The following is a 12115-nucleotide window of genomic DNA, read 5'->3' on the forward strand; positions in this document are numbered from 1 at the left end:
GCATCCAGAATTCTCTGAATCTCTGAAACCAGGCAGAGCTGTCAACAAATCTGACTCAAATATCAGAAAGAAGCGACATGTAACTGGAGAGCCAGAGGCAACGTGATGCGATTAGAACACCTGTTATCTGAAATAATCCAAGAGTTCCTAATCTAAAACTGTAGGGATGGGAATTCCCTGGTGGTCCAGTGGTTAGGACGCATCACTTTCACTGCTCGAGCCCAGGTTCAATCCCCGGTCAGGGAACTAAGATCCTGCAAGCCGTGCGACGTGGCCAAAAAATAAATACAATAAATAAAAATGCAGGGAGGAAGATTGGTCCTAAGCAAGTCAGGAACAGTATGAAAACAGCAGAGCTAGAAAGAGAATTCTATACTAACACAGGGCAGGGGAAAGCCTTGGAAAATCCAACTCGTCCATGTTTTTACTAAGTGAAATCAGTTACATGCAGTTTGTGAGTCACCCAACTTGAATCAAGTGACAGTGGCTACTTTTTTATTCATATGTCCATTACAGACAAGATGCCCAACGAGAACAGCCTTTCCAAATCAGAAATTCTAGAGCATACTGAGATGCCATTGAAAAAAGGGCAAAAAGAAACAAGCTTCAGTTTAAGAATGAGCTAACTATCCTGGTTAATTTGGAGTTATAAGCAACTCTGTAACAGAAGACAGACATGGCAAATTGGTCACAAATTTTAAAGCTCCCCCCCCCCATTTTTTTTAACTTTCGATCTTCCTTGCCCAGCAAACTTTAATCAGAATGTGTATAATCAGGACTTCCCTGGTGGCACAGTGGTTAAGAATCTGCCTGCCAATGCAGGGGACATGGGTTCGAGCCCTGGTCCAGGAAGATCCCACATGACACGGAGCAACTAAGCCGAGCAACTAACTACTGTGCCTGCGCTCTAGAGACCGCAAGCCACAGCTACTGAGCCCGCACGCCTAGAGCCTGTGCTCCACAACGAGAAGCCACCACAATGAGAAGCCTGTGCACGGCAACGAAGAGTAACCCCTGCTCGCTGCAACCAGAGAAAGCCCACGTGCAGTAACGAAGACCCACGGCAGCCATACATACACACATACAGACAGACATACAGACATAAATAATGTGTATAATCATAAAGCATTTAGGGCTATCTCAACAGTCCCTAGACTAGCAGTAATAACCTGTCAACCTCCAGGAAGTGCTTTCCGTCAGGAATATTTTACCAGCAAAGCAGACTCCCGGACTGCTGAGACTCTGCTCAGGAGCCCAAGCTCAGTGTAGAACACGAGACGTGAACACTGCTTACAGCCTTTACAGCTCCTTAATCTCTTCGAGCTATTCCACAATAACGGTAAATGGTCTGATACGGCAACTTTCTATTAAAGGAGGAAAAATGACTAATAGCAGCTCACAATTATTAAGTGCCTACCATATGCCAGACTCTGGGCTTGATGATTTTAGATACATTATCTGTACCTCACAACAACCCTTCAAGGTTTCACTCTCATTTGCAGATGCAAAAACTAAGATTCTAGGAGGTGAGATGATCTACCAAAGACCACAGCTAGTGAATAAGCTGGCCAGAGCTGAGTCTCAAGCCCAGGCCCATCGCGCTCCCAAGTCTGTGCTCTTCCCATCACGGCACGGAACACCCGGTGAGCGACCGGTCCCAGCAGCAGTCATCAAGAGCACAAGCCAGCCCCAGGCCAGCCTGCAGAAGGGAAACAGCAGCAGGCCAACCTGCCATCTAATGGCTCTTGGGATACACTCATGGACGGGAACCCCATGTCTTCATGGGCAGGGAAAAGAATCACTTGACAGACAAGCTGGCTGGGAGCTCAGCCCAAAGAGCGTGGGTGGTGACACTGGAGGAGCTCAGCTCTTGTGGCCAGTGGCGCTATCAGAGCTGATAGACCAGAATGCCACAGGTTTGTCCAAATGCACAGAAAACACGAGTGAATCAGCATTCAAAAACCGTCTGACATGATGAAACCAAGAGAAATTTACTTAACATGGTTAAATGTAAAGTCCTTTTAAAATAAAAACTGAAAAACATGACATGTGGTGGGGGGTAGAGGTTGCCAGGCCTAAGAAAACTGTTAAAGAAAGCAACAAGTCCAAAGATTTTAGTTAATTATAAACTCGACATAAAGTTGTATTATGCTGTGACTAATAAGCAAGTAACCCTCAGAATGTGTCATAGATTAACCGCGTCTAGGACCACGGGAGATACTAACCCTACTGAAGCCTTCCCTGGGCAGATCAGCTCATGCCAAGCAATATCATATCCTGTTCCGGCGCAGATGAAGAGACTGCCAACCACATGGCACCCAAAGAGGACCAGGGTGGCAGAAGGACTTGCCACTTGGAGGAAAAAATAACTAGCTTTGAATATCTCAAAGCTCTTTTATACTATCACGGACAGTGCCCAAGGGAAAAAATGAGAGCCAGTGAGTGAAAAGGACAGATTATCTGTCCTATCTGTGAGCAGAAGATGCAGGAACTTGCTAAAGGTTAGGAGCACCAACACCTTCAAGACCCCAAGGCTGGAGGTGCTCTGGAAGCCTGGATGATTCTCGACGAGGGCAACGACAGACAACTTCCCATTCTGGACAGAAAGACTATATTAAGTGATCACCACATTGTTTTATGAATTTCTTCTCAAAGTCTATGTGATATAAAAGGCATGGCTACCTTTGGGCTGACATGGAGTCTCAACAAGAAAATAGCAAAGGATTCTGCAACCTTCCAGATGCTTAGTGGGTTGAAACCCACACAATTCTCTACCCTTCTGGAAGCTCTAGAAAAACAACAATAAAGGACAAAGAAAAGGAAACAACAGCCAAGGAGAATGCCAACAAATTTATGAAAGACAGAAAATGGAGAAACAATTCAGAAAGCCCAACATCCAAGTAACAAAAGTTTTAGAACATATTATAATTCACCACTAACCTCCCTTGTCAAAAAATGTTTTTTCTCAGAGCATAAAGAAGTGACTCTCCCCTTAAGACCTACATGTGGCACCACGTTGAGTGGTAAAAGATCCTTTAAGACACAGTGTGAAAGTCCGTGGTATCGGAGATTAAAAAAAAAAAAAAGAGTATCTAAACTCTTCTAGTGAGGAAAAACTTATAAAAGGACTGGAAATCAGAATGACATCAGCTTCCTCAACAGCAATTCTAGAAAAGAACATTTTTAGACCCGGAAGGTCTGAAAGATTTATTCACAGTTTCTTGAGGAAGCTACTGGATGGAGAATGGGCTTCACTAAAGCATGGCAGTAAGCCATGAGGGGAAGACACGGAATCCATGAGACCAGGGATCCAACACACAGAGAAGCAAAGATGACTCCCAGAAGGGGGGACACCTGCAGCTACAGACAAAGTCAAGAGGAACCAGTTTGGAGTAAACCATGAGGCAGAGGGCTCTGGAAAGGATATGTCCAAGGAAGTGTATTGCCAGATGTATGTTACCATGTTGAGAAGGATTCTGCAAATAAAGTCAGAGATTTAGGGATTAATTAACCAAAATATACATACTTTTATTACTGATCTTAACCAAAGTTGTGCTTTAACTATGTTGGGAGATGTGAGAGGGAAAGAGCTATGCATATAAGAGCTAAACCTTAATCTTCATAGTTAGAAGTAAGATAGATTAGAAACTGCTACCTACAGGTATATAATTTAGAAATGTACAAGGAAGTAAAGATGAGGAAACAGCTAAGAGATGGAGGTAGCAGCTCCTAGTGAGTAAGTAACTCACTTACTCACTAGGGGCTGGGGATGAGGAGGGGATAGGATGGGAAAGATGAAAGAGATGATTGTTATTTTTTGTTATAAATCTTGTGATACCATTTGACTTTTTAAACTATGCACCTATGTAAGCTATGTACCTATGTAATAAAATAAAATAAAAAATTATGAAAAGAAAGAAAATATAAAGCAGCACAATCCCTGGCATTTAGGACGGGCTCTATAAATATAAGCACAATCTAAAATTAGGGTATTATAAAAGACTATCTAACAGAAAGACTATGAGGTGACTACATGCACTTAAGATTCCTACGTACAAAAAACAAAGAAATAGAAAAATCCAACCAACAGCAAAAACCACAATGGTACCTTTTCAGTTTAGGTCCTTTCCCACCCCATTTTTTCTGCCATGAGTGTGTGAAGCAACTCCAGAGACCTAGGACACCTCGGGGTACCGTACTGAGATCGCCAAATCTGGTCTGCCACCTTTTTTATAAATACAGGCCCTGAGCGAAGAATGGTCTTTACCTTTTTAACTGTTTGGGGGTTGGGGTGGGGGAGTATCAAAAGGACGATACTTCGTGACTTGTACAAATTCTATGAAATTCAAATTTCAGTGACCATAAAGTTTTAACAGAACACAGTCACACCATCCTTTACATTCCGTCTCTGGCTGCTTTTACACTACCAGGGCAGAGTTGAGCAGTTGTGACAAGAGACCACATACGGTGCTATCACTTCGCACCGCAGGTGGGCGCTCTCCACATCGCAGTGACACGGGTATAACTCAACAGTGCTCAGAGTGCCATATGCTGTACTACAACATTTTATTATTGTAAGTGCACACCCAACATGTCAAAACAAGAAAAGAAAATCTGGACTTCAAATGTTGTGTTTTTAAGGTACAATGGGATGTGAACTATTTTGTTAGGAAATTAGATGGCAAAGCACTGTTTATTATGCAATCATACCATCCCTGTGCTAAAACAATACACTATATGTCGACATTACCAGACTAAGCAGTCATCACAATATTCCCAACTCACAAGAAAGGAACAGTCAGAAAAGTCAGAAAATGTTAAATGGAGTATCTTATTACAGGAGAATTTCTTCACGAAAATAAAAAAATGAAAACAAAGCTTCAGTCAAAGCTGGTTTCTAAGGTGGCTTGTTAATAAGTTAAAGAAGCCAATGATGATTTTCCTTGATTCTTGATGAGTTTAAGATCTGAGTGTTGTCATTTATTTGAGGAGTTTGAAGTGATGAAGAATTAGCTTCTATGAAAAGTGCATGTGAAAACAGCTACAGGCAGAATATTGTCAGAGAAGCTAAGAAAAGATGAAATCACTACAACGTGCAGTAGAACCTGCCATGATGAGCTACAACTGATGGCGATAAAATTGTGTGTAGACAGAAAAAAAGGCTTCATTGGACAAATTCACAAAACTTGTGACAATGTAAAGTGTTTAAAGCTTATAGCTATTCTTTCTTTTTTTCATAAGCAGGTACTTCGGGAGATTTTTTTTTTGATCCCTCGCATGTTACTGAACCAGTAATGTCAACAGTGAACTTAATTTACTCTCATGGACTTAACCATCACTAGTTTCTGACTTGTCCTATCACACTGTAGTTTAATGGCTTACAACAAGTAACGTTGGGGCTTCCCTGGTGGCGCAGTGGTTAAGAACCCGCCTGCCAATGCAGGGGACACGGGTTCGATCCCTGGTCCAGGGAAGATCCCACATGCTGTGGAGCAACTAAGCCCGTGCGCCACAACTACTAAGCCTGCGCTCTAGAGTCCACAAGCCACAACTGTTGAGCCCACGAGCCACAACTACTGAAGCCTGTGCACCTAGAGCCCGTGCTCTGCAACAAGAGAAGCCACCGCAATGAGAAGCCCGCGCACCACAACCAGAGAAAGCCCACAAGCAACGAAGACCCAACACAGCCAAAAATAAATAAATAAATTTATTAGGAAAAAAAAAAAGGAAGTAATTTTTTTTTTTTTTTTTTTTTTTTTACTACTTTCGGAGCTTAGGGCCAAGGCTGAAATTTTTCTGAATGAGAACAACACTCAACCACTGCTACTGAACCCTGAATGGCTCTGGAAATTCACCTTTGCTGAAGTGCCACCTGCAGTTAAAATAATAAGTGAGATGCCCATTCCCATACAAATTCGCAGTCGATATATTTTCAAACTACAGTTACACAGCATTTTTCAGAACTTAATGCAAGTGTGAAGGAAATTTCCCTATTCCAAAATCCATTTAGTTATGCAATTGAAGAGCTTTCACCTAACCTTCCACTGAAAATGATTAATCTACAAAGTAATGACATGCTAAAAGGCAAATAAAGAGAAGAACCTAATGGAATTCTATAAATGCTTTATGGCTTCTAAGTGAAGAATATACTCAACTAAAATCATACATGCTTGTGGGCTGGTATCAGAATGTGGCAGTACCTACATGCATAAAAAGACATTTTCAAAGATGAAATATGTAAAATCTCACTACGGATCAGCATGAATAGATTAGATGAACTGCAAATAGACTTTGATGAGAGGGGAACTCTACCTTCAAATGCCATTTAAATGAAACGTTATCCCCCTAGAAAAAGAACTTCATTCTTCTCATTAATAGATCTGTATCACAGAAAGCTGAACTCAAGTATTCTTAGATTTTGAATTTCATCAATAAAATCTGGGAAAATTTATTTCTCTTTTGTCATGTAAGTACCTTCATAATATCCTCTTTTTTGCCTCTTGGTCTACAAAACCTAAACGTTTACCTTCTGGGCCTTTGCAACAAAAGTTGAGCTTGATGATCCCTGGTCTAAAGGACCTTATACCTGCAGTGCTGCACCTCTTTGGGAATCCTTCTCAACTACCGGGCATTGATTATAGGACACTGGGAGCCTCTGGGGTAACTTCCTAAGAGAAGAGTTCACCCACCCTAGTGTGGAACAGCATGGTAATGAGCAGAGGGGAGTACAAGAAGAAAAAAGAAAATATTTAAAGGTAAAGAATTGTTTTATAAGCTACCAAAGCTAAGAGTCTCTATCAGCAAAGAAAAACAAAAACAAACAAGAGAAAGAGCGCGTGAGAAATAAAGGGAGAGAGAGTTTTAAAACTGTTATCCTGAGAAATGCCTCTGAAATTTTAGCTCCTACCACCAAACAATTAATGACACCTATTACGTAAAATGTACTAAAGACATAAAGTAGAAGTGAAAACTTCTTGCTCAGGAGTGCTTAAAATCTACTTAAGGAAAAACAGTAATCCTAAAATAATTTAATGATATACTCTAAGAGTTCACAAAGGAATGACCACAAAGGGACTGACTTGGACCAACACAGAAAGGTTTTACAAAAAAGGTGGAAAGAGAGCTGAGCCCTGGAAGGCATAAAATCAAATACACAGAATAATAAAATCGTATGATGGGGGTGGGCAAAATGGATGAAGGGGATACAAAGTTATAGTTACAAAATAAATAAGTCATGGGATAGAATGTACAGCATGGTGACTAAAGTTAATAATACTGTATTGTATATTTGAAAGTTGCTAAGAGAACAAATCTTAAAAGTTTTCGGGACTTCCCTGGTGGCACAGTGGTTAAGAATCCGCCTGCCAATGCAGGGGACACGGGTTCGAGCCCTGGTCCTGGAAGATCCCACATGCTGCAGAGCAACTAAGCCCGTGCGCCACAACTGCTGAGCACGTGCGCCACAACTACTGAAGCCCGTGTGCCTGGAGCTTGTGCTCCACAGCAAGAGAAGCCACTGCAATGAAAAGCCCGCGCGCCGCAGTGAAGAGTAGCCCCCATTCACCACAACTAGAGAAAGCCTGTGCACAGCAACGAAGACCCAACGCAGCCATAAATAAATAAATAAATTTATTTAAAAAAAAAAAAAAGTTTTCATTACAAGGAAGAAACATTTGTAACTATGTGTAAGGATGATAACTAATAATTAGACCTACTGTGGTGATCACTTCTCAAAATATAGAAATATCAAATCATTATATTGTACTCCTGAAACTAGTATGTCAATTATACCTCAACTGAAAAAAAAGCTAATATGTGTAATACTATAAAGAGTTCTAAAAATTAGTTTTTGAAATCCAGCATCACAATAGAAAAATGGATAATCGTTTTAACTGTAAATGAATCTGACAATCAGATCATAGCTTATCACTGCATGCTACTGGACTTCTTATATCTGAACCCTCAACTGAATTCTCCACTCAGTCAGGCAGGTAAGAAACTGAAGAGTTCATACCTACGGGTTAGAACCTATCCCAAGGCAGAGGAAAAAGAAGGGCTGGGCCACATGAGCAAAAACAAACAAACGAAACCATATGAGACAAGGTGCCCAGAGTGAATGACTACTTAAAGGGAATTCTCCCCATCAGGATTTATACAGAATAATACGAAGATAAAAACTGGACAAATCAGAACCTTTCTACAAGAGTTGGTGCTTCACTGTGTAAGCAGAGGGGATGTTGAGGAAGAGTTATTCACAAGGGGCTGGAGGTGGGGGAGAGCACAGGCAAAGTGGCTTACTGCCTAGGAAAGATTCCGGCCTGGGGATTAGAAGCAGAGACCTGTTACAACAGAACAACTGTAGTATCTCCTGAGACAGTGAAGCCTGGAAGGTAGATGATTAAATGGTTTATGCCCACCTGCTCCTCCAGTTACTATGGAACAAATGAAATTGGATTAGGTGTGTGTGCATATCCCCAAAAAGGTCCTACTAGGCCACTTTCTATTAAGTGCCAACTGACCCAAAAGTCAAATATGCAAAGTAAACCTCTGGTGTTTCACAAAAAATTCAGTAAAGAGTTGCAAAATGATAGCAATTAAGACTCAAAAGAGTCAGATGGCTGGCTCGAAGCCAGATGTCCTTTGGCTGGTATAAAACAAACACAAATCTCTCCCTCTCCCTCTCTCTCTCTCTCTCTCTCTCTCTCTCTCTCTCTCTCTCTCTCTCTCTCTCTCTCTCTCGCACGCGCACACACACACACAGAGCCAGGTGACCTAGAAGCAGCAGCTGGGTCTCTACTAGCAGTCTTTCTCTGGCATGCTACTTCAGCTTGCTAGGCCTGTCTGGTCCTTAGGGCCCAGCTCAATCCCACCCCAACCCCCATCCCCTGGAAACTGGGAATCCCATGGGTGCTGCAGATTCTACGACATACCAGAGCAAACTACGGAGGCTGTTATTTAACTTCCTAAAAATACCACAGCGCCACGGAGCCAGGTGGTACCTGGTGATGACCCAGACCAGGTCCACCTAGACTCCAGGGTCTCAAGACAGAAAACTCTTTCCTTGATGTAACTCATGGAAGGAAACTCCTCATAATCTTAGGGACCTTACCTTTCAAACCAAGTTTAAAAATTAAAAGAAATGTTTTCTTTTCTGTGGCTCCTTGCCCATTACAGGTTATCCTGGCAACAGGTGTCTTCCAATTTACTGCATTAGCAGATTAGCAGAATAAAGTGGGATGGTGGACATGAAACAGAAGTTCCCCTATAAAGAAAAAAAGAGCAAAAATGACAACGTGTTCTCTTTTGTTCGGATGAGAGCTGCCATTAAAGATACTGGTTCAAGGTCTCCGTTCACACACAACTATACCTCAGAGGATTGAAGAGTACCAGCTAACTGAAATTGTTTCTATGTGACACGAGGAAAAAAGGCACTGTCATCCCTCTGCCTAAGCTTTTATCCTACACAAAACAGTAACCCAGAAACAGACATACAGTAAGAGCACTATCAGTGAGCAAATAAGAAAAAATACATATGCTTAACTTTGTCTTATGAAAACATCAATGATATTCTTACTCAACACAGGGTTAAGTACAAAGGCACCATATTTTAAAACAGTAAAACAAATTTTAGAAGTATCTCCCTCTAAATGTCCCCAAGTAGCCCCGTGTAATACCTTTAAACAACTGTAACTTACTAGGAACCATGAGCAGAACATTAAGTTCACTTAAGGACTAGCTGTAGCCGAACCCTGTCTCTAATGTGAATTAACCAGATGCTTCACATGAAAGGACTATAAATTCAAACTGTCTTCCAAGGCACTTCATTTATAACTAAATACTGCAGGAAAAGACACAAACTATGGACAATATACCAATCAGAAATCCTATAAGGATGCAGTCTACAAGGCATCTCAAAATAAATGCCATTTATTTAATGCCTTTGTTCCACAAAATTCACACTACATTGTGATCAACTCAACATTTTCCCTCAAATAAGATAATAAATAGAAACAATGCTAACCACTTGCTAAAAGAAACAAAATGAATCAACAAAAACTGTAACAAACCTAGTTTAAAATGAAGAAAATATTTGATTCTAAAAAACATTTTACCAGTGAAATGTTTTCTAAACAAAAACTTTAAAATGTGTTTAATTGATCACCTAAATTTTTGCTTTAAATCATAAGAACAGATCATGTGCCACCACAGTCCTTAGACATGACCAACTTAGCATGTTAGTGTAAAGAGTACATTTCTAAATGTCATAAGTAATTCTAGTCCCATCACAACCACTCTGTGTTAGGGGTTCCAGACCCCTTTAAAAATTCAATGAAGTTATATACTCCACAAAATGCACACACCTGTGCACACGCACACCCATTTGACGTTTAATCTGAGTAGCTGTAGGACCCTCAACTGATCCACAATCTTTTCTCCCACCAGCCAAGATCACCCACTTCTGGACTTCCCTAGTGGTGCAGTGGTTAAGAATCCATCTACTAAAGCAGGCGACATGGGTTCGAGCCCTGGTCCGGGAAGATCCCACATGCTGCAGAGCAAGGAAGCCCGTGCACAACTACTGAGCCTGCGAGCCACAACTACTGAAGCCCGCATGCCTAGAACCCGCCCTCCGCAACAAGAGAAGCCCCCGCACTGCAGCGAAAAGCAGCCCCCTCTCGCCGCAACTAGAGAAAGCCCGCGTGCAGCAACGAGGACCCAATGCAGCCAAAAAAAAAAAGATTACCCACTTCACCCACTTCCAAGCCAGTCAGTCAATCACAGGTTCCCAGCAGAGTTGTACCAACCTGCCTGCCTCACTGTGCTGCACACTCCCATCCAGGGAAGCCAAAAGATAAGACAGCTGTCAACCCGTTCAGGGCATCACAAATCCAGGTGCTTATTAAGTTGTAACAAGTATGCTGAGACATAACCCACTTTTCTGGAAAAAGGTCTTTGTTTAATTGTTCAGTCTTTTCCCTTAGACTAATTACGGGAAAGAGTGGATCTATACTATTGATGGTAAGAAATCTGTTTTTTTCTAAAGTGTGAAAATGTGGGAAACAAGATCAAAAGATAGAAAACAGAATGAAATGGTATACAAATGCAGTATTGGGACTCCTGGGTAAAGAATGTATATTGAACACACATTGAAATGCCTCTAAAAGTACAGTAAAAGAACTGTTTTGATTGTTTTGTCTTGCTTTTTAAAGGCATAATCCCAAGAACCAACAAAATTAGGGAGCAAAAGGAATATTGGTTGAAAAAGCTATTTAATGAACACTTAGATTCCCAAATCTCCTTGCCTTCTTCTGCCCTTCCCAACCCCATCAGATGACAGGAGGAAGCCAAAAAGGAGGGTGACTCCAGCACAGCTGAGGGTGGGCCTGCCAGTGAAAACAGAGGGACTGAGTGAACTGCAGAGAGGATGCAGAGACAGGCCCACTCAACTGCCCACCCCACCCCCAGCCAGATTCTCCTACTGGGCTCTGACATTCCCAGCCAGGATGAAAACTGAAAGTGTCTTCTAATCACTGACCTCAAGAAACAAACACCTGAAAATCCTGACACTGGGGACTTCCCAACCAAAGGAGCTCAACTCATCACACTGCTGAAAGGTTCACAGCCACTGAGCCCCCACCCGTGAATGGGGGCTCCAATCAACCACCCTCACTCCAATCTTTTCTTTAAAAGTCTTCATTGTAAACTTGCAGAACAGCTGCAAGAGCAGTACAAGAAGCTCCCACGGAGCCTTCACCTAGATTCACAACTAACCACTGTGTCACTTTCACTCTTCCACCCATCTTCTGCAGCCATCACATCCTTTACCTTTAAATAGCTCGCTGTGTATTTCCTAAGAACAAGGGTATTCTCTTCCACAACCACAGTCAAAGTCAGGAATGCAACACATTAACTGTCCCATATAGACTCTATAGCCCACATTCCAATTCCGCCAACTGCTCTACAACGTCCCTTACGGCAATCCCCTTTCACCTCAAACCAGATCGTGGATCACACCTAATGTCATGTCTCCATCTGAAACAGTTCTTCAGCAATTCTCTCTGTCTTTCATTGGCATCTTTGAAGAATATAGGGTATAAATATCTGGCAGTACTAC

General features: G+C 41.8%; 1 protein-coding gene across 8 annotated transcripts in view; it reads right to left on the reverse strand.

The window, feature by feature from the left end:
* The window catches only part of PPP6R3 (protein phosphatase 6 regulatory subunit 3), a 130017-nt gene that overhangs the window by 81588 nt on the left and 36314 nt on the right, over nt 1–12115 (reverse strand). For 2 of the 8 annotated variants that reach the window (XM_082342862.1, XM_082342861.1), the window contains exon 3: nt 9110–9262. The exons of the other annotated variants lie outside the window; for them this stretch is intronic. The gene's annotated coding sequence lies outside the window, so the exon portion shown is untranslated. The remainder of the gene's footprint in view (nt 1–9109; nt 9263–12115) is intronic. 8 annotated transcript variants of the gene reach the window in all.

This window comes from Balaenoptera borealis (assembly GCF_965194805.1).
Source record: "Balaenoptera borealis genome assembly, chromosome: 11".
NCBI classification, from domain to species: domain Eukaryota; kingdom Metazoa; phylum Chordata; class Mammalia; order Artiodactyla; family Balaenopteridae; genus Balaenoptera; species Balaenoptera borealis.